The sequence below is a fragment of the Herpailurus yagouaroundi genome, unplaced genomic scaffold (genome assembly GCF_014898765.1).
Source record: "Herpailurus yagouaroundi ecotype Mexico unplaced genomic scaffold, PumYag 162, whole genome shotgun sequence".
NCBI lineage: Eukaryota > Metazoa > Chordata > Mammalia > Carnivora > Felidae > Herpailurus > Herpailurus yagouaroundi.
Genome location: NW_024412403.1, coordinates 53956413 through 53981144, shown reverse-complemented (window position 1 = coordinate 53981144; position 24732 = coordinate 53956413).

Below are 24732 nucleotides of genomic sequence, written 5' to 3'. Positions count from 1 at the left end.
AGGGTGAAGCACTAGTGAGAAAGTCAGAGATTTTCAGGATATGAGGCCTTCAAGGTAAACTAGGAAGAGATCATGCAGGGCCCTAGGATTTTAATAAGGATTGTTAGTTTTATATTAAGTCCAATAGAACTGTAATCCGACAGCCAGGGGGAGATAGAGAAGAGTTTTAAGAGGCCGAGTGATAAGATTAGATTTGTCTTTTAAAAAAAAGTTCTTAAATGACTATTTGGAGAATAGGTTGGAAATAACAAGAACAAATAATAGGTGAAGGTATACCATTTAAAAAATTCCTAAAGGAAACCAGGATGAGAGATGTAGGTCATTTGGGTTAGGGAGGCAGCAGCAGATATAGAGAGAAAATTGACAGATTCAAAAATTATACTGGAAGATTCTTAATAGGTCTTGGTGAAAGAGTATATGGAGAAGAAGGGGGTGGCAAAGCTGTTACCCAGGTTTCTGAATGAGCAGGCAGATAAATGTTGGTGTCATTTATTGAGATAGGAATCCTAAGAATATCATTAGACCATTTAATTAAAGTATAGATGTTGATAGTTGGATATACATGCTAGAGACTCCTGAAAGAGGTTTGGGTTGAACAGGCAAATTTCTAGTCATAAATGAAGTCATGGCAGTGGCTGGTGTTCATCCGGGGAGGAAATGTAGAGACAGATGAAAAAGATGGTAATACAGAATTTTGAAGAATTCAAATACTTAGGTTATAAGAAAGATTCCTCACCTCCACCCAAAGATAGAAGAAGGAACCAAAGGGGTAGAAGAAAATCACGGAGAGTGATTTTCAGAATCAAAGAGATTTTTTTTTAAATGTCAAAATTGAGGCAATGTTGATAAGTTGACCAGTAAGATGAGAAATGAAAACTGGAAAACCAGGTGACCTTCAAAGGGCCATTTCGATGGAGTGAGCTAGCTGATTTGAGAGGGATAGAGTGCACAGAGGGGAGAAAGTGGAGATAGTAAATAGGGATAGCTCTCTGATTATTTGAACTGATATTTTTGATGTCCAAATCACAGTATCAAAAGCTAAAAAAATAACAGAAGATGTATTTCAGTTGTGCTGCCATTCTAGAGGATTTTCGTATTTCCAAAGGACTATTAAAGTATGAGTGATCATCCCCATGGCCTTCAGTGCACTAACCCATTGAAAATAGCATTTTAAAATATCTTGTATATCCTATTGCAAGCTTGAATAAGTGTAACACCAGTGAATTTTGATTGGGGGAGAAGGTAGAAAGCTTGGAATATTAGGCAATGCCTAGAGTTATTTATAAGATTTCTTCAGAGACAGCCTAATGTACCCTATTACAAAACAAGGGCTTTCTATTCCCAGCCACTTAAGCATATTTATATATGCGATGTGTGTTATATGTAATGCATTTACCCATTTATAGATAGGTAAAATGAAACTATAAAGTCCAATTTAGCTTGATCCACTACTCAAGGGCTCAGTATTCATAATTATCTTGCCAGCATTTCATGCTGCAGATTACTTTCCTAAAACACCGTTTCCAGTGTGAATACAATTTACTTAACTAAAGATATAAAAATCTCACATTCAAACTACGTTCAAGTATACACCTTTGATCCAAATAGAACAGTTTATTTACTTCTTGGGTTCTTCGCCAAGGAAGCCAGACACTTGGCTATTGTTCCTATGAGTGTCGTGTTTTTTCCATTTTTTCATTTTTGTTTTTGTTTTTGTTTTTAGGAGGGATTGTAGCTAGCAAGCCTGTGCTCTCACCTATTGAAATCCTTCTTAACCCAGCTCTCTCTTTCCTGGGCTCTTCTCTTTGCCTGAACAAATTCCTGTCAGTAACTCATTTTCAAGCATTTTCTGGCTCAGTTGCTTCTGAGCAACCAATGTTTGTCTTTCAAGATACCCCAGCAGCCCTTCCATATTTATCTACTCCATCTGTTTTCTATTTCAGTTCCTCTAAGCTCCCTTTTACTTGTCAACCCTAATCACTCCCCTGCCGCTGTCCCTCCCTAATCTTAGTTTATCTGGGCTTCCCAAGAGACAACTGCCATGTAAGTCATTTGGCAGGATTGTTCCCTTCTCTGTGAGATGGTCACAGCAGTATTTCTAAGCCTATTTTACAATGGATGATTTTTATTTTTGATGTGAAAAAAAAGGTGCAGACACAATCCAAAATATGTATCAAAATAAAGCACTTTTCACCACAGCCGGCAATGGAATTTCTTAAGAGCACAGCCAACACAAACTACAGATCTCTTACCTGTACTTTGGTTTTTTGCTTTCTAATTTTCGATTAAGAGACCAAAGAAATAATTTTTATATCTCATCAATCTCTTCTTAAAGCAAAGGACAGATGCCTGGTAGGTTCAGAATTGAAATATAAATGTTAAGACATGATGTCACAGTTCAAACTATTTACCAGATGAGTAAAAATAACACATTTTTATGTGGTAAACCACTTAACTAGAACTGTATAATTCTACATTATTTGCTCTTTTTTTCTTATTTAAAAGAAGCCAAACATCTCTAACACAAACATTTTCCTGTGTCGATTGGATTTAGAGTGCCAACAAAGTTTTGTTTCTTTTCTTTAAAGCATATTTATTTTTAGACCTTTCAATTCACTATTGCAAACAGATGTGCTCTTCTTTTTTTTTTCCTCCCATGGAATAAAATAAATAACTAATGTTGGAATTCCCTTTAAATAAAAAAAATGAGGAGAAGAAGAAGAAGGGGAGGAGGAGGAAGAGGAGGGGGAGGAGGAGGAGAAGGGAAGGGAAGGGAAGGGAAGAGAAGAGAGGAGAGAAGAGAAAAGAAAAGAGAAAGGAAAGGAAAAGAAAAGAAAAGAAAAAAGAAAAGAAAAAAGAAAGAAAAGAAAAGAAAAGAAAAGAAAAGAAAAGAAAAAAACAATAGGAGTTTTATTTCAGAATTCTGCTCTCTGCCAAGCATCCAATCTGTAAAACATTCTACCCTGTTGGTTTGGGAATGGGGAAAGACATCTGTGTGTGAGGCATCAATCTGTTCTTCTGAAACACAATTCCAGTTCACAGAGCTGTAATCAGTTGAGTGATAAACACAATTTTCTGAAGCTGCTTTTCAAAAGGCAGAAATATTGACAGTGTAAATCCTAACACCTTAAGACAAACTTTTATCTAAACAAAAACAATAATTAAGAGCTAATATTTATGGAGCCTCACAGTGTGCCAGACTCTGAGCACACAACTTCATGTACGTTATCTCAGTTAATATTTACTTGTGGAGATTGATGCATTTTACAGATGAGAAAGTAGGGAAGCAAATGGTTCTACATACAGTTTGCACAAATCACTTGGGCAGTTAGTTAAATGTACTTGACAACCATGTACAGGATCCAGCTTGCCTCTTAGTCCAGCACCTTCCCTCTACAGTAAGCTACCTCTTTCAATGAAAGTACACATTGGAATAAAAGGATGAACCTTGCTGTGCGTCAGATTAGATTTCAGCAATAAACTTTCTTTTAGGGTCAGCTGGGGAATCAACGAGAGGAAGGGAACTACTAGAATCCATCTACTGTATCTGTAGGGGTCCGGGCACTACCTTATATATTTACCTAGAAGAGCTTTTTTATTGAACAGAAAAAATGGTAAAACAGACATCTCCTTGGCATCCATTCAATGCTCATTTATCATATATAAAGAGAGGTCTTCTTATTATCTGAGTTCAATGGCATAAAATGGTAAATGGTCCAACAATTCTTTCTCCAGGCTTGGCTTAAGGCTATGAAAGGTTGTTCTTTACTATTCAGGACATAAGTACTGACTCACATTTAGATCAGGCTTCTTTCTGTAAGAGCTCTGAGCACTTTTACAGGCATTATATCATTTATCTTCTCTCAACAACTTTGTGCAACGAGGAAATGAACTTCACCTTTCCAGGTCTCACTCAGTGCTAGCCAGTAGGTTTGCATGTTCACATTCTTATTTAGTTTTCTATGCAGCTTCCTAGAAAAAAAAAAAAAAAAAAAAAAAAAAAAGAGTTCCAAGATTCTTCACCAGTAACCTTGGTCACTTTGGGTAGTCCCTGTGTTTGGCTGGAGTTCCATCTGGTATGCAATGAGGGTACCAGGCTAGGTAAGTTCCAAGCTGTAATATTCAGGGGCTCTAAGCTGGTAGAATATTCATGGTATTTAGTGGAAAAACCTTCACATCTTTGAAGAACTTTGGGGCTATATTTACCTCTTCAGTTATTACGATTGCCATTTGCATTTTTCCAGTAGCCAGACTATCACACAGCAAGGTCCTCTGAGGGCATTGGCAGGACTGAAGCTTAGGGAGTAAAAACTGGAAAAGAGGAAAAGAAAAATGGAGAGGAACTAAGAAAAGAAGAGTTGCTAGGGAGAGAAGAAGGAGGGGGGAAGGAGAGTAAGAAAGTGCAGGGAGTGGTGGGGTGGGAAGAGAGAGGAGACAAACAGGAAAATGGCAGGAAAGAGAGAGGAAGAGAAAGGAAAGATGGAGGAAGGCAGGAAATAGGAAGATGATGAGGATAATACCCAATGCTATTTGTGTTTTTCCTCTATCATTATAATAATTTCATTGTTACATCAGAGAGGATATTGCATTGGTTAACTAGAAAGAGCATGGGGTTTTGCAGTTAGGCTAGACTTGGGTTCAAATTCTGACTCTTTCACTGCTGAGCATTCTAATGTCCCTAAAGAAGTGGCTTAATCTCTCTCAGACTTAGTTTATTTTTAATTATAAAACAAGAATAACATTTCCCTTCCAAATGTCCCTAATTTATAATATGCATTTCCTAGCACAGAATAAATACATGAAACTCTTATTTAAAAGTGATATGTGTAGGGGCGCCTGGGTGGCGCAGTCGGTTAAGCGTCCGACTTCAGCCAGGTCACGATCTCGCGGTCCGGGAGTTCGAGCCCCGCGTCAGGCTCTGGGCTGATGGCTCAGAGCCTGGAGCCTGTTTCCGATTCTGTGTCTCCCTCTCTCTTTGCCCCTCCCCCGTTCATGCTCTGTCTCTCTCTGTCCCAAAAATAAATAAAACGTTGAAAAAAAAAACATTTTAAAAGTGATATGTGTCAATCACCCTTCATCTACCAGCATCAATATTCACTGCACCTAATAAAAAACACACAAAATATTGTTTTTATGTGTTAGCATACCAATGGTCCTTTCATCCCTGTCTGTCTTTCATATGCCAGCCATTAGTTTCTGCTGCAACATGTAGGGTGCTAATGGTCATGGATCTTACATTTTAGGGACATTGCTCCGTTTTCACTGTGTCACTCCGTACCAGCAGATGAAGTAATACATAGAGACAGAGCAAGGACATCAAAGAGATTCTGCTGGCTTTGTCCTCTCTATTAGGACTCTCTATGTCTCTATACACACAACGTATTGAGTGCTTTTATAAGGCCATGATCTTAAGATAATTTGAAAATTCTATGGCTTACGTATCTACTAACTTACTCATCTGTGCACAAGTGATTCCCACTTTAATTAACCCCCACGACTGCTCTGTATGTTCTGAAAGAAGAAGATAATGCATAAGAAAAACAAGCATTTCCAGCCCATATCTCTAGAGAGCCAGTGAGACTTATTGGAAGATAAATTGTACAGGAAGGCTGCCTTCTTAAATGAAGAGTATAAATGATCGCTAGGAGAAACGATATACAGGCATCCTGTTCAGACTTAATATGCACAATTTCTTTGTATACTGAACCACTGCACTTGCAGGTACCTGTCCCCCCGCCGCCGACACATACACCCTGGATTTCCTTATTACTCATTCATCTGGCAAAAATTATTGAGCTAAGTGAGAGCCTAATCATGTCAGTAGGGAAAAGTAAAGGTTATGACAGTATATGACCTTTGCCCTCAAGAAACTTGTGGTCTATTTAAAAGCCTTCAAGTGCTTTAATTTTTTCATTTATTGTGTAACAGTTGACACCGTTTAGTTTATAACTATTGGGTCAGCCCTAAGATTCCTTATAGACCACTCAGTTCATATTACTAAGGTAGATGAAAAAGAATAGTCTGGAATAGCACTGTCCAATAGTGATAGAATAGAATAGAAAAAAATACATACAGAACTTAAAAATTTTCTAGTAGCCATGGGAAAAAAAAGGTTAAAAATAAAATTAATTTTAATAGTTTTTTATTTAATCCAATGTATCTGCAATATTATCTCAATAATGTAATCAATATAAAATGTATTGATGAGTATTTACATTTTGCTTTTACACTTGGTCTTCAAAATCTGGCATGTATGTTCTGCTCATAGCATATCACAATTTGGAGTAGCCATATTTCAAGTACTCGACAGCCGTGCGTGACTAGTGGCTGGTGTATCGACAGCACAGTTCAAACATTTCCTCTGAGTTGCCAGGTAGTTTATTCATTTCAGTTATGTATCTATATTCAGCTGTTCTCCTTCTTCACTCACCCTTACACTCACATCTTCAATATTTTATGGAACAGGGAAGTATGTGTCCAAATGGCCTGATGCCAGACACAACAAGGTAGGGCTCCGTTTTCGAGAATTCAGATTCAATGTTTTAACTTGTAAGCCACCGTGCTTTGAAATGTCTTACTAACCATATTTAGAAGAGTTTAAAAGTCAGGGTAAAAAAGCCGTCATGGCAACATCAAATTATAGTCTTGAACAGGAAATGTCAATGGGTGCCGTAACCCACTGCAAGAACACCCAGAATTTAGCAAAGCAGAGGATATAATTGTTGTGCCCATGGCAGCATTTAGCTGGGTAATGCCCCTCTCATTACCTTTCAAGACCACCAACAGTGGCACTCACACATTTATATATTGCTTTGACGAGAATGTGAAATGTGATAGTGTCTTCAGTTAAAATATATTACCATAATTGACTAGGAGATGAGCCACTCACATAATGTTTGATCCTGTTTCTTTGGCTAGTCATGCTCTTCCATGGGATTCCTTATTAGGCCCACCCAGTTTCAATCACTAAGGTAGATGTCATAGCTAAGAATGGTGCAAGTGTAACACTTGAACATCGATAATGTTACCTTTTGCCAAGAACTATGAAAGGTCTGAAATTTTAATCTTTGAATCTGTTCAGTTGCCTCCCATAGTTTTGTAGACAACATAAGGTCCCTGGGTAAGGGACAAAGAGATTTCTTACATTTATTACATTGTTCTACTCGGTTTCCCTTACCACCCCAAGTTTCATGTGGCGTTGCCCAAGTGGATGCTGTGCACAGGGTGACTACACATCTAAGGAATCTCCAGTTAAAGAAATCCCAGTTTTCCAAGAGATCTGTTAGTAAACTTGCCCAATCTTTACCCTAGAAGAAAACCTTATCTTTATTATCCTGAACAGCAAACAAATCTTTCTTTTGCCCTGGAGGAAGAAGATAGTTTCTCTATCTTCCAAAGCTGTTTGCCATACAAATACCCTTAAAAAGATAGTTGGGAACAAAAGCTATTAACATCTTTGCTCAGAAAATTTACAGAAGCAAGAGACCCAGGGAGAAATGTCTTGCAAAAAACTCTTATATTAAAACCCCTCACACACTCCTTATTTTATCTACTACATGACCTCCTCCTTTTCCTATTTATTAATCAATATTTATTTATTGCCTTTTATGTACTATTAGATTTGACTGATTCTCATATATTTATAAAAAACTAAGATCTAATAGAAATAAAAGATTCAAAAAGTACTAAGGTAAAAATTAAAAAGATTAATTCCAGTCATTCCTATAATTAGGAACTTTGAGAAAAGAATGGGGTTATGAGATCCTGGTTATGATTGTCTCTGAAAATCAAAATATCTGGACCTTTAGAGAATTCAAGTTTTACTTATTATTATATTTCTTTAATATGTGCCCTGATTTGGGGTTCCAAAAAATATGGGTATTAGAAAAATACCTAATTCCTCTCTCTTTTTTTTTTCTCACAGTGAATGATAACAGAAACATTAATCTGAAGTGACTTTTAATATCAAATATATTTCATAAAACATATCTAGGCTGTATGAACTCATATTGGAACCTTCATATCTATGTAGGTTATACTTAAACATATAAACAGCTATTTTATAAACTACTAGTACTCTTATAACTCTGTATAGAATCTACAACTTTTGAAACAGTTGTGCAGAAGAGCTATGTAATTTAGGATAGCAAAGGAAGTTGGAAACCACATCCAATTTAAGCTTTCAGGAGAGTATAGGTCAGCTTGAGGTCATTCTCCAAAATGGAATCAGAAAGGAGTCCTGGAACTGTTGACCAACAAGGACCTACTTTGGAAGACAAGTAAACTTGTGCTACACTGATTTGTAGCAACCTTCCAGTGGTCCAGTTTTGGCTCACTTTTCAGCTGACCAGAAAGAAGTCTTGGGAATAGATTATCACAGGGAAGAGTCTACCCACTGGATGAATCACATCCCATTTTCTGTAGCATCCTGGTGTTTTGAATGACTTAGTCATCGAAATCCTTGTTCTTATGGGAATCAGTTCCCAGAGTTCACATAGATGGCACTTCTATGGTAAGTTGATAATTTTCTGCTTTAGTCCAGGATAATTAACTAGCATTTTAAAAGTCATTATTGGTGGCCACATGGTATGCATAAAAGTATATTGGGTGAAAATCGGTTGTCTCAGTTGGAGTCCTAGTTTTGCCACTAGTTAGGCTGGCCAAGTCACTGAAGCCTATAGTGTGGCAGGAGAGGGAAGTGTGGCAGCCTACAGTGGGGTGGTTTCCTCACCTATAGTGTGGCAGGAGAGGGAAGGGGTTAAGATTCAGTGACCTCTGAAGTCCTTTCTAGCCTTTGTATAAGTCTCTCTAGTTTAAGATCTGGCCTTGTAAATTTTGTACTGGGGAGAATATATTTAGATGCCTTTCAGCTTGTGCTTCTGTTGCTACCTTACAAAATAAGTCATTGTCCCACTCAGAAAGCATCACGTGCAGAATTAAAGACATGTATGTGGCCATTTGTCAGCATCAGTATCTCCTCAGTGACACTTGGATCACACAGCTGGTTTTTCTTTTTTTTGGGTGACTCAAGCTCTTAGGGTCATCCTCCTCAGTGGCAAGTCATATGGTAATATAAGGCATGAGGCAGATATTGTCAGTTTAACCAGAAGGTAAAGGAAAAATACAATCATCTTCCAGTCCACTCATTCTGAATCTTCTCACAGCATCAAAGAGAAGCTCAGAGATAGATTTCTTGCAATTTCCCCCCTGACAGTGTGGGATATCTCAGTCAGATGAATAATGCATGCACTGGCAAGCAATACAATTTTAAAAAAATCTGGCATTTACAAAGCAGCTTTACTGGTGGAAAGAGTAAAGGCTTTGAATATTCTGTCAGTTTGAAAAGAGGTTCTGTGTCACCCTATCAGGTCACACAAACCATCTGATCAACTGCTACTTGATGAAAGCATTTATTAAAGTCAGAATAGGGAAATATCAGTTTGGGGAATAGAAAGGGCTACAGGATTTATTTTTAAACCTCTGGAAATAGAAAGGAGTGAGAAAATTTCTGTTTCTGGAGGGACATACAATATGAAATTTCGTTTTGATTGAATAGGGGAAACATAAATCCTAAAACAGTGAAGATTTATTTTTTTAAGTCTAAAGACTTCTGCTTCCAGGAAAATGGCACGTAAGTAATTTTTGCTATTCTTCCAACTATGTACAAATAAAAACTCTGGGCATTATACATAAAACATATATAAGAGACTCTGAAACATAGGATAAAAAAAAAAAAGGCTGACCACCTGATCTCAGCATACAAAGAACAACGTAGTAGTGAGTTCTTCAGGTTTTCTTTTTTGCCCATATATTCCAGACTTGAAGCTGAAAAAGTTGGTAACCCAGACCACCAATGGATACAGACAACAGCAACAACAAGAACAACAGACTACTCTCTCTAGCCAAAGAACAAGGAATAAGGCAGACTAACAAAATGGAAAACTCTTTGACAATAACTGCTCTACTGTAGCCAAAGAACACAGAAAAAACTATGGCCCCACCACTACCTATGCCAGCAAATGTTGACTGGTGAACCTAGAGTCCATTTTCTTCTAGCTGTAAGGAGGTATACCCAGAGCCCCAGTAGGGTCATATCAGAAAAGGTCAAGTAGGGATCTGGAACTTTCATGACCTAAACCAGTGGGGGTGAGGCCAGTCCCTCACCTCAGTGTCAGTGGAGACTATACCGTGAGCCTAAACTTCTACCTAAGCCAATTGTAATGAGATGCTCCTCCTCCTATTCCTTGGGTGGTGGTGGGGATAGAGTCAGAGGAAACCTAGTGGAGAGTCAGGACTTTCACTGTAACCAAACAGTAATGAGGCCATTTACACTGTGGTGTTAGTAAAAAGAACATGGAGGGCTGGAACTCCCATACCATCTAGCACTAATGAGGTTCCCCCCGCCCCCATCTTGGGTAGCAATGGAGACTGATTAGGGTACCTGGACTTTTACCTCTTCCTGGCTGTAAAGAGGAAGACCCTGGATCAGTGTCAGAGAATTCCAGTGAAATAGAAGTGTAAAATAAGATCTAGAGTCTTATAACATAAAATTTACAAGATCCACAGTCATAAATTATAAGACTGGAGTCTTATCATTTAACAATTTCAATCAAATTTCCACATTTTAATAAAAAATAATATCAAGAGACAGAAAGTTCTCAGACTGACTGAAAAAAGATAATCAGGACATGCCAACATGAGGATAACAGAGATGTTAGAATTAAGTGACAAATATTTCACATCAGCCACAATAAAAATGCTTTAACAGGGAATTGTGAATATGCTTGAAACAAATAAAAAATAGAAAATATCAGCAAAGAAATAGAGAGTCTCAATAAATACATAGATGAAATAAGAATAAAGTGAAAATTTTAGGAGTAAAAAAAAGAAAAAAAAAACAGAAAATACTCAGTAGAGGGCTCAATATCAAGATGAAGGGACAGTGGAAAGAATCAGCGAACCAGAATTGAGAACAGTATAAATTAATTTGAACAGAGAGAAAATAGGCTGGGAAGCAAACAAACAAACAACCTGAGCCCCAGTGACCTGTGGAACCATAATGGATAATCTAACGTTTATGCTATTAGAGTCCTGAAGAGAGAGGAGAAAAAAAAAAAAATGGGGCTGAAAAAACATTCAGAGAAATAATGGCTGAAACATATCAAATTTGACCAGAGATATAAAGCTACAGATTTGAAAGCTGATCAAGTAGAATAATTTCAAAGATATTCACACCAGAATATATCATATTAACCTTCCTAAAATTAAAAACAAAGTAAAAATTATGAAAGCAGCCACAGAGGAACAACACCATACCTAAAAGGGGAAACCAATTCCAGTGACATCAGATTTCTCATCAAATGCCATGGAGGCCAGAAGTATCTTAAGAAATATAATACCATAATTCTATATCGAGTGAAAATGTCCATCTAGAATAAAAGGATAATCTCTTACCTAAAGGAAAACAGAGAGAATTTGTCACCAATAGACCTACACTAACAGAATGACTTAAGGAAATTTTCTAAACAAAATGGAAAGAACAGAAGAAGGAACTTTTAAACATTAGGAAAAAAGAACACAGTAAGTAAATATATGGATGGATACAATCAGCTGTCCTCTGCTCTTGAGTTTTCCAAATTATAGTTGATGATTGAAGCAAAAATTATAAACTAATGTGTTTCTAAATGAATACAGAAGAAATATTTAAGACAAGATATTATAAATAAGGGAGAATAGAAGGACATAAAGGGAGATAAGCTTCCTAATATTTCAGTAGAATTGGCAAAAATGACACCAGTGAACCATGGTAAGTTATGTATGTAAAACATAATAGCTAGAGCAAGCATTAAAAAGCCTATAAAAAGAGTTACTCTGAAAAAATGTTATTGAAAAATAAAAATTGAATTTTAAAATATATTTAGTGGGGTGCCTGGGTGTCTTAGTCAGTTAAGTGTCTGACTCTTGATTTCAGCTCAGGTCATGATCTCATGATTGTGGGATGTATCCTCATGTTGGGTTCTGTGCTCATCTTGGAGCCTGCTTAGGATTCTCTCTCTCTCTCTCTCTCTCTCTCTCTCTGCCCCTACCCGCCTGCCCCGACTCTCTTTCCATATATATGGAACTCACAAGAACATAGTAAAAAGGAAACAGGACAAAACAAAAACAAAAACAGAGAACAAACAGAAAACGTAAAATGGTAAACTTAAGTCCTATAGCTATTGAATTCAATGACTGCAAAGGGTCTAAATACACCAAGTAAGAACAAAGATTGGCACAGTGGATTTAAAAACATGATCCAACCACTTGCTTCCTATTAAAAACTGTATTCAAATATAACAATATAGGCAGGTTAAAAGTATAGAAATGGAAAACCAATTAAAAAGAAGGCTACATTATTATCAACTAAAGTAGGCTTCAGATCAAATGTATGACAGGCAGAGTAGGATACTATATAATGAAAAAGAATACATAACAATCCTAAATACGTCTCCACTAAACAGAAGAGCTCAAAATATATGAAGCAAACTGATAGAACTGAAAGAAGAAATAAACAAATCCACAACTATAGTTGGAGATCTAACACCCCTCTCTCAACAACTGATGAAATAACTAGAAAATCAGTAAAGATGTAGACTCAACAATGGCATCTATCAACAGGACCTAATTGACATTTATGGAAAACTCCATCCAATATCATTACAACACATATTATTTTCAAGTGCTAATGAAACATGTACAAAGACCAACCTTATCCAGGCCCATAAAAGAAACCTCAAATAATGTAAAAGAAGTGAAATCATACAGATGTGTTCTCTGATCACAATGGAATCAAGGTAACAGTAACAGATAACAGGAATATTTCCAAACACCTGGCAACTAAATAATACACTTTTATTTTTTTATTTTATTTTATTTTATTTTTGAGTAGGCTTATGCCTAGCGCCGGGCCCCATACAGATCTTGAGCTCATGACCCTGAGATCAAGACCTGAGCTGAGATGAGCTGAGCCACCCAGCTCCACCTAAAAAATACACTTTTAAATAATCCATGGGTCAAAGAAGAAATCTTGAGAAAAATCAAAATAGTACATTGAAAGGTGTAAAAATGAAAATACAAATGCAAAATTTATAGGATGCAACTAAAATAGTTCTGAGAAGGAAATTTATAGCATATATAATACATACATTAGAAAGAGGAAAGCTTTTAAATGAATAATTTAAGCTTCATCTGAAGGCCATAGAAAAGAAGAGCAAAATAAACTCCCAAAAATCAGTAAAAAAGGAAAAAAATTAAATAAAAGCAGAAACAAATGAAATTGGAAGCAGAAAATAGCGTAGAAAAAATCAATAAGCAAAGATCTGGTTCTTTGAAAAGATCAATAAAGAAAATGACAAGCCTCTAGGAAGACTGATAAAGGACAAAGAGAGAAAAGACAGAAATTATCAAATGAGAATGAAATAGGGGATATTATTACAAGCACTGCAGATATCAAATAAAAATAAAGAATACTACAAAAAAACTCTACAGACATAAATTTGACAACTTAGATGAAATCAATCAATTCCTCAAAAAAGATAAACTACTACAACTCATTCAGTATGAAACAGATCACCTGAAGAAGTCTTCAAAATAGCTGGGCATTACCTTGTTTTCAGTATACGACTCAAGTAAATGGCATAGATTATTTATGATAAGACTGGGAGACTTATTACCAAATATTTACTCTATAATGTTGTAAGGCCCTTTCTCATGGGAAACTGGTCCCTCTTTTGATTAATGCATTTGAGTGTTAGTTGTGAATCAGATCTGGAAAATGAGTAAGGGATTATGACTACCCATCCAGTCTCAATGTCTTTTGACTATATATTAAATAATGCCCTGTTGGCTGTGCATCTGTCTTAGTCCTATAATGTATGTTACATTGGCTGTTTTTAGTAGATCTTTGTAAGTCAGGTCCTCCTGGCTGCCATGATGACCCAGCTTTTGATAGTTAAATGCTGTTGCCAAGCCTCTGCTACTCCAGGATTCTACCATTTTCATTGCTGCTAAAATACTTAGATCATGCTCTTCTGTAAGGTCCACCTACAAAGGATAGACATCACTGACCTCAATAATGCTGATTCCCCTCTGCGCAGGCACACCACCCATGCATTCACCTACACTCACAAAATGTATTTCTTATTATGCTGTTAAATAGTATCCTATAGACTCTCCCAGCAAAAGTTATCAGAAGAAACTGGTGAGGAAGTAAAAAAATCAGGATAGGGCAGGGGGAGAAGCTAAATAAATATGCAACCTTGGCTCCTGATTCCATGGGGATCTCTGGACCGTAAATGAAAACAAAGTTGTTTCAAATTGGTCCATAGAGCTGAGCTGAGCATTTTTTATTTGTGTGTGTCTGTTTTACTTTTGTATCAGTCACCACTGGATGTAAACCTCCTCTGAGAAGGGTACCATAACCTCCCATGCATCCCAGGGTTAGATGGTTTCTGTTGGCCAAAGATAACCTTCCAGGAAAGGGTGAAATTCCCAGCCAACACTCAGAGTAGCTGCTAAATGGGTGCACCAATTCAGTAGTTCTAGACAGAGCACCAACTGTCCTTACCACAATTCAGAGAAGGGGAAAGAATCCAAGAGAACTTCATTGGTAAGACAAAACTGCATAATTCTCTGGAATTGTACTCAGACATAACAAATGGTTAGGGTTATTTAGTAGCTGGGACTGAAAGTTAATATGTTAAGCAAAGGCAGGGTCGATTACAACATAGAATAATTGGGAAGATCAGAACTCCAAAATCCAGATATGATCTCTTCAAATACTGTACCTTATTTTTTTATTTATTTTATTTTTGATTTTATTATTTTATTTTTTATTTTTGTTTTGAATGTGTAATATACATTCTGAAACATTCAAAATTAAAAATGTACAATAAAGCATGCAATAAAAACAATCACCTTTTCAAACTTATTCACCTGACATCCAGTTTTCCTAGACACAGTCAAGTTTATACCACTTTTCAGAGATAGTCTGTATGAACACATAACTATTTTTTGTCTCCTCATTTATATAACTTTAACTACATGTGTGACATCAGTTCATGTTAGTACATAATACAAAAAAGCTTCCTCATTTTTTTTTTCTGCAGCTTCATGGTATTTTTGTATGATTCCATCATACTATATTTAGCCATTTCTCTACTAATGAACATTTAGGTTGTTTGCAGTCATTTATTCTTAAACATAATACCAGCAGCAGATTATCCATCCATCCATCTATCTATCTATCTATCTACTTATTTATCTACTTTATATATTCATGAATGTAATTATAGGATAAATTCCAAGAATTCAAACCACTGAGTAAAATGCTGTTATCAGTCAGCTTGGGTTGAATTTTATAACAAATTGATGTCAAATTCACAGTAGCTTACAACAATAAACGTTTCTCTCTCATGTTACATCTTCATTGCATGATGCTTTACTCTCTATTCTACATTATCCTCATTCTAGGACCTAGGCTGAAGGAGTAATCCCTTTCCAAAACATATTATGCTTTTGACAGAAGGAAAAGAGGACACGGTTAACCATATAATGGTTCTTAAAACTGCTTAAGAATAATGCATGTCACTTCTACTTAGAGTTCGCCATAAAAGTCTTGTGTCAAGCCTGATGTAGCTGGGTGTGGATATATAATTCTCTCTCCATAGTGAGGGGAAGCAAACATTTAGAATACCAGCACAGTTCGCCAACACAGGTAGGTATATTTATAAATTTGGTAGGTGCCAAACTTTTCTCTCTAAAAGTATTACAAATTTAAACTCATAAAAAATATGAGTGTTTTCCCCATTCCCTTACTGATATATTACGATATCAGACTCTTTGGTCTTCATAATCTCAAAGGTGAAATATATTTTGATGACCTTAATTTGAATTTCTCTTATTATGAATAAACTTTTATTATATTCACATTCATATTCATATTAAAATGTCTTAGCATAAAAAGATTTGGGTATCTACTTTCATTAACAGTTGCTTCTTTTATTTGGACACTATGATCAGGTTATGATCATTAATTTTCTGTTATCAAGTCAGCTTATTTGCCTATAAGGTATCAATTTTTCTTCACTTACTGATATCTGATGTCTGTCCATTACAGGTGACAAGATATTTCTACATTATTTTGTACTTTTATGACAGGTTTTTTGTTTTGGTATTTTTTTTAAATCAAATATAAATGCAACAATTTTTACATGTTTTTTTGGATATCATTTTTTAGTGTGTTTAGCTCAATGTTCAATCTGTTCTGATACTCTTTAAATCTTTTAAAATATTTTTTCTTATTAAAAAAGATACATCAAAAAATAATGAAAATCCAGACAGGGAAATAAAAATAACCACCGTAGCTATCATTCAAAGACAACCATTTATTCTGAATATTAATTCTGTCACCTTTCATGTTAGATCACTTAGAATTGAGTCATTGGGGACTTGACAAATAAGCTTTCTACAACGTTATTCATACCATCAAAAAAATTAATAGTGTCAGCCTGGTTTCCCGCTTTTCCTCTTGGCATATCACATGGTAATTATCAAGAAAATGGATAGCGATTAAAATCCAACACCTGGTTCCTAGAAACTTTAAAATCTATAATGGTATGTCTTTTTCTCTGGAGTTCTGGGGAGTGATTAAGAACTGCAGGTGTGAGCTTGAAGTGGCATCAAAGAGGTGGGGAAGATTTAATTATTTGGGCAGGCTCTAGGACAGATTTTTTTCCAGAAGAAAAGGAGAAAACCAAACGACAATCCACTATATAAAACCAGAAAAGATAACCTATGAATACAAAGTCAATAAGGTTTAGAGTTCAGAATCAAGACTGGAAGTAGAGAATTCTTGAGTTTAGAGTCCTGCCAAGGAAAGATCAAACCAACCATTGTTTAAGGGCAAGAAAACTTCCAAATGTGGTCAATTGCCTTAAATATTTAACTTTATAGGCTTGGGAGGATGTGTCTGAGGCACAGGCGATGTCTGGACTGTTCTAAAAATTCATTGTGTCAGAGTCATCAGACAGCCGCCTGTGTCCTCTATTCCTTAGTGTGGTTTTCTGGAATGGGACATGAAAAAAATTGCTGGTTTTCCATTAATCTGTATCTAATAATACTTAGCAAATTTTTGTGAGGTTCAAGAAATCACAATAGCAGAAACTTCAAAAGTAATGTCTGGATGTCTGAATATTAATATCTGATATTCAGAATCCACTCAGAAGAAATTTATATTGGGAAACCCAAGGAGTTAAGTCTAAAAATGGAGATAATTGAGAGATTCCTTCTGATTCCTGAAGCTAGTCATTTTTTGCCTGCCATCTTGATCTTCCTCTCTTTCAATTGCTCAGTTACAAATTCAGTGAGTAAGTGGTTCGGGTTAAATGCAACCTAGCCATGCAATTTGTTTTCTGTCATGACCCATGACATTGAAAACTATTTTCTTTGTATTTATTTCTAAGCTACTTGTCTTGTAATTTTGACAAATGCCCTATGCCTGTCCTTGTAAGGAAAAAAGACCATGTGGCAGTTTTTCTAATGAGAGTCCCTATTTGTATCATCTTCACAGTTCAGAGGATTATGGCGACAGGTGATTGACAGAAGAGAAATAGAGTATATAAAATGTTTATTTCACAAAATATAACTGTTGATGAGGTCCTGAACTAGGCAATGGATGGAGATAGTAAAGAACATATTTAGGACTTGAAGAAAAGAAAAGCTGACAAGATTTAAGAATTGATTGGCTTTGAAGGATGGGAGGAAGATGCAAAGAAAGGGAGGAGTTAAAGATGATTAAAGTCTTGAGAAAGGTGTAAATATTGGAAAAAAATCATTGCTTACTTGTTTTCTGAAACCAGTGAGAATTTTGAAAGATGAGTAAAATGTTTTGGTAAACATCCTTGTCGTAACATGGAAACCATGATACCTGAGCAAACTGGATTCCAAGTTTGCCATGCCAGTCTTACTGAAAACAGCATGAAAAGAGATCTTACTGTAATTTCTAATAAAAATATCTTATATTTGCTGTATGGCTATGCCAACAACTAGAAGAAATCGTTCGTCCAATTTTCTTCATATGCTTTTGAACAAAGAACCACACCATAAGAGAGGGGTAGCACACGATAGTCTGTTTAACAAATCTGCCCACCCCTGCTTTTGAACAAGTCTGTAAACTAAAAATGATTTTTGAATCATTTGAATCAAATGAATTTTTGAATTTTTAAATGATTGAAAAAACTTAAAAAGAAGAAGAATGTTTTGTGAAATGTGAAGGTTATATAAACGTTACATTTTAGCTTTTATTGGAATTAAAGTTTTATTGGAACACAGCCATGTGCATTCGTTTATGTCCTTTCTATAGCTGCTTTTGTTTATTACAGAGTTTAGTATCTCCAGCAGAGACTATAAGGCCCGCAAAGTCTAAAATATTAATTATCCAATGCTTTAAAGAAAACATTTGCCTACCTCCGCCTTAACATGAGCTATATATCTAAACAAGCTTTGGAAGAATCGTAATGTAAATTAAAAGCATAACTAGAAAAATAGTGGTTTAATTTTAACAATAGTTTTATTTCATCCATTCATCCAATAAATATTTGTGGAGAGCCTCCTGTCGTCAGTCACTATCCAAGATATTACAGACACAGAAATTTGTTACAATAAATTTAAACATTAGTCCACTTCTTACTAATGAAGCACTCTGAAAATAGTCCTTTGTTTATTCCTGGCAAAAGAATGCCAAGAAAATGGACTGTAGTTAGAGAAGAGGCTTCTTAAGACCCAACGTGTCTTGCAAAAATTGGATTCTTGGCAAAATGAGAGGAAGTATATGGAGTGAATTGAACCTGTCCCAAATTTATATGTGGTTTTGAATTTGGAATTTGTACTCATAAACAACAGGTAGAAGTTTTGAACACTCTATTATATACCTCGTACTTCTTTAGTATTTATTTAGTTTTTATGTCTAATTCTTTAAACAATTCATGGAGTAGGTATCATCCTCATTTTACATATGAGGAAACCAATATTGGGAGTAAATTGACAAATTTTTCAAAAGTGTTCATTGTGAATATAGTTGACGTGTTCTAACATTGAATATAATCTCTTTCTTTGTTTTATTAAAAATATTAAATCCAACCTGCATCTATGGATAATTTAGAATTTGCTGGAAATGAGGAAGTATGGTACCTCACACAAATTTCTATTTTTTTATGTTTCTATTTAAATTCCAGTTAGTTAAGATACAGTATAATACTAGTTGCGGGTGTACAATATAGTAGTTCAACAATTATGTACATCACCCAGTGCTCATCACAACAAATGCACGCCTTAATCTCCATCACCTATTTAACCCATCCCCCCACCCACCTCCCCTCTGGTAACCATCAGTTTGTTCTCTATAGGTAAGAGTCTGTTTCTTGGCTTGCCTCTCTCTCCCTCTCTTTTTTCTCCTCCCTTTGCTCATTTGTTTTGTTTCTTAAATTTCACATATGAGTGAAATAATATGGTATTTGTCTTTCTCTGACAGACTTATTTTGCTTAGGATAATACTCTCTAACTCCATCCATGTCATTGCAAATGGCAAGATTTCATTCTTTCTGGTGGCTGAGTAATATTCAAATACAAATATTGTATTTGTTTGTATATAAAAACTCTTCATTATCCATTCATCAACTAGTGGACACTTGGACTATTTCTGTTTCCATAATTTGGCTATTGCAGATAATGCTGCTATAAACATTGGGATGCATGTATCCCTTTGAATTAGTATTTTTATATTCTTTGGGTAAATACCTAGTAGTGCAATTGCTGGAGCATAGGATAATTCTATTTTTAACTTTTGAGGATCCTCTATACTATTTTCCTGAGTGACCGCTCCAGTTTGCATTCCCGCCAACAGCGCAAGAGTTTCCCTTTCTCCACAATTTCACCAACACCTGTTGTTTCTTGTGTTGTTGATTTTAACCATTCTGACCAGTGTGATGACATCATAAAAACTTCTTAAATGTTTCTTTTAAATATTTCTCTCTTCTTGGGGCACCTGGGTGGCTCATGGTTAAGTGTCCGACTTCAGCTCAGACCATGATCTCATGGTTTGTGAGTTTGAGCCCCGCATCAGGCTCTGTGCTGACAGCTCAGAACCTGAAGCCTGCTTCGAATTCTGTGTCTCCCTCTCCCTCTCTGCCTTCGCCTCACTCACACTCTGTCTCTTTCTCTCAGAAATATATAAACATTTTTTTTAAGTATTAAAGAAATAAAAATAAATATTTCTCTCTTCCTTAAAGATCCTCACAAGTTCTCACTTAAATCAATTTTTTTTTTTTACCAATACCTAGAAAACCACTGATGGGTCTATTTATTAATTTTTATTACAGAATATCTTATATATCAATTATAGATATATGGATACATGTATTTCTTATACAGAAGTGTTACAACATACTAGTTCTATGCAGATTACACTATTTTGAAAGGGCTGAGAAAATTATTTCAGAGACCCAATTTCCTCATAGGTAAAATGAAGGTGATATCTGTGCTTCTGAATAGTTGTAAAAATTAGAAATAAATAAATGCATTTTTAATTAATTCTGTTAATTTGTTAAGTTTATATTCTGTTCTAAGGAAGCTGAGGGCTCAACAGTGGTAATTTTAAAGCTTTCACAAATATTATAGATATAAAACTTTATAGCTTGATGGTTCTATTGAAACAAAAATATAATGCTCACACTTCCAGTTTATATGGACATATTATCCATATATATTTACTTTTGTTCCTTTCCAAAATAGAAAATAACAGTAAAAACATAAACTCAAAAAGATTAAAAAAAAAAACATAAAACAAATAAGATTAGGAAGACTTTTTTTGGAATATGGAACATACAAGAATAAATGGTAATTGACTTGTAAGGCCCAAGTATGCTAAATCCTAATCAAGCAGTGGGGGAAAGCCAAGGAATAATTCCTAACTGTACTTTGGAATTCCTAAAAACCCAAGAAATAACAGTAGCATAAATATCTGAAAGTGAAGGTAAAGCTGGGGCTAAAAGCTTAGCTTATCTGAAAGTGAAGGTAAAGATGGGTTTTGACTACTCAAGAGAAGTGAAGGTAAAGTTGAGACTAAAAGCTCATCCTCTGGTGTGAGTAAAATGGTAAGTCCCTGATGTTTCAGTAAACAAAGTAGTAGAAAGGGTACTAAACCCCAAAGAGAAGCATCTATGTCTATATCCGTATAGAGACAACACTAAAACTGATCATGTATCTTTCCCTATTCTGTTTCCAGAAGGTTGTGGACAGATTTATATAACTTGTACCTTCAGGCAAAACTATTCTTCTCTAGGTTATCTGACCAGATGTGAAGGAAAGATATTGTCATTGGGCATTGGCCAACAAAAGTTTTCAGTGAAATCTTTACAATGAAGGCTAAATTCAACAAACCTGTAGCTTTTAAACAATTTTTCGTATCTTACCTAACACATGGACAGACAACAAAGGATCAGTAGACACCTCATTCAAGCCTTAACATGAATGATAGGACAAAAACATACAAACATACAAACAGGGGGAAAGCACAAAGAGGAAACAGATTATGTAAGGAGAGGAAACATTCAAATATATATTTACTAATAAACCCCCCCCAAATAAAGAGATAATTGCATTCATGAAGCAAGAGTAGAAACATATGTGATGTGTTGGTTCAGAGAATAAGAAAATTACTTAAAAAACTAAAATATGATCGCAAAAAAGAAAACCTCAGTGTAACAGTTGGAAGATAAACTTAATCTCCCAGAAAGAAGGGAAAAGTGACAAAAAGAGTTTAATGGGGAAAAAAATAAAATTAAGGAACTAGTAAAAAACAAAAAACACATTTGAATGATGAGTTTAATGAAGAAAGACTAGAAAAAACTGAGCACAGGAAATCATGAAATACACAATGAAGAAAATTTCTATGAACTAAAATATGTGAATTCCAAGATTGGAAGTGTCAAGGGCTCACTGAGTAGATTTAATGTATTTATTCCAGAGCACTTCAGAGTAAAAATTCAGAACTATAGATTAAATAAAAGATTCTAAAGTTCCTGAAAAATAAAATAGGCTACATACAAAGGATCAAAAAACAGGATGGGTTTTGACTACTCAAGAGAAGTGATGGAAGCTGAAAGACGATGAAGACATAACTGGTGTTCTGATATAAAAAGTTTGACTCCAATTTTCTATTCTTAGACAAACTGACAAATCAAGAGTAATGATAGACATTTTTGAACATTCAAGAGCTTCAAATATTTATCTCCCATACATTCTTTCTTAGGACACTTCTAAAGAAATGCTGTGTTAAAATGAGGGAGTAACCAAGAAAAGGGAAGACATGGAATCAAGGAAATGGGATTTTATTTCCTTTAAGAAAGAGGCAAAGAATAACTTTGGAATGAAGATGATGGAATATACCAGGAATGTAGCAAGACATTGGACAGCAAGAGCAAGCATGGAGCAAGATTATCTCTAAGAAAATAAAAATGGTACAATATCTGATGTAACTGGGAGAGTCTGGGCATTTTTCAAGGATTAGTGCATAGAAAATAGAGCCAGCAAGAAAATAAGACAATTATTAGCTACAGACAAAACAAAGAGTTGCTTAAAGAAGGAAAAGTAGTCATCATTATACATAGCTTCTCTGTGAATAGTGCTTGCACAGTCATGAGAATGTACCCTGAATAGTTTTAATCAAAATTATGCCGTAAGTTTAGAGGGAAGAAGATGGAGGAGCTGAGAGGTAGCCAGTAGGGGCCTAGTCAGTGAAAGACAGCTAAGTGCTCATTTTCCATTGTAGGAAGTCAGTAGATACTATCTAAAATGAAAAGAGCAGGAAATAGCAATATTGTCATTTTATATAGCAGTGGAGGAAAACTATGAAAAGTAAGAGCTAAAAAGCCAGAAGTTGAGAAAAGCTTGCCTCTGAGAAGATAGAAATGGTGAAAGGGGTTGGAAATTGCTATTTTTCTTAAGAATTATAGAGCTACTTGACTGTTTCACATATGTGCAAAAATAACTTGGGCAAACAAAAGTCAAACAAAAGAAAATGCTTACACTAAAATGTATTCATTTATAACAATTAGGAACAGATTCATTGACTTGTACAGCCAAGGTAATTGATTTTTATAAAAATCACGTAATATACCCTTTTTTATCTATTTTTATTTTTTTAATACAGCCTCTTTTAAAATACCTATTCTTATCATGTAACTTCTTATAGCTGGGCCATTAATTAAAAGATTGTAACTTTTTTTGGTACATAAATAAAAATAGCATATGTTACAATATTATACAATATGAAATTACATTACAGAAATAAAACACTGTTATTATCATTATTATCAAATTCAGACTTCATATGTCCATTCACCTAAAACTGTGTGAGTAGCTATCAACTACTTAAGCAATTGGTTTTTTCTCCTTAAATGACTAAAATTATAATAGTATAAAATTAAGCAAAAATCTGAATGCAGAGAGTGGTATAAGGATGTCACTGTCATTCAGTGTTTATATTTATGGAAATACAGGTAATTACAGGTGTAATTACAGGTGTTTATATTTATGGAAATACAGGTGTTTGTATTTATGGAAATAACCTTGCTGAAATTACAGAATTATAGAATTGTAAAATGCTAGAATTCATTTGGAAATGTGGACATTTCCCAAAAGGAAAAAAGGGCCAGTCCAGACCCTCATAGCTAGGGGAAGTAAAAGAAAGAGAAACCCGCTGATTCCCTCAGTAGTGCTAATATACACTGACAGAACAACATTGGACTAGAAATCACAAGAGGCCTCCTGATGGCTCCTTTCTAAGCCAAGTGCAATTTGAATGGAAGTGCATAAGCTTGTATATGACCACTAATGAAAACCCAACAAATGAATTTGAGAGGTAGCATCATTAAAAAGATAGAGCATGGGGCGCCTGGGTGGCGCAGTCGGTTAAGCGTCCGACTTCAGCCAGGTCACGATCTCGCGGTCCGTGAGTTCGAGCCCGGCGTCAGGCTCTGGGCTGATGGCTCAGAGCCTGGAGCCTGGTTCCGATTCTGTGTCTCCCTCTCTCTCTGCCCCTCGCCCGTTCATGCTCTGTCTCTCTCTGTCCCAAAAATAAATAAACGTTGAAAAAAAAAAAAATAGAGTAAAGTCAGGCCCAGCCTGAGAAAAGGTGATTTACTATTTCCAATCCTATTCTTTTTGCTCATTAAAAAGATTTCACTGCTAACTGAAGATTCATATCAGTATAAGATAACTTGTTGTTTTGTTTTGTTTTGTTTTGTTTTGCAAGGCACATGTGATATCATAGGATGGTTTGTACGATAAGAAATAGTACATGGTAACTGCATTTCTCAGTCAGGCTTCTGGCAAAATGTCTTTCGTATCACTGAGGAGTTTTTGACTATAAGCAGTAGAAACTGATGCCAGCTAACCTAAGCAAAAGAGTATTCTGGAAAGATACCAAAGATGGAGACACACTGGAGGTAGAGAGGCTATAGAACTAAATCCGGTGAATGGAAGAGCCAAGAAGGCTTCAGATGACTAGGAAACCAACCACTGGCCTCAGTGGTCATGGGAACAGTCTGTGAACCCATTCTCTCTTTGCATTGCTTGCTAAAGAGTCAGTCTATCTCAGTTCAGTTCAGTTGGCTCAGCTTCAGTCATTTGTTGTCC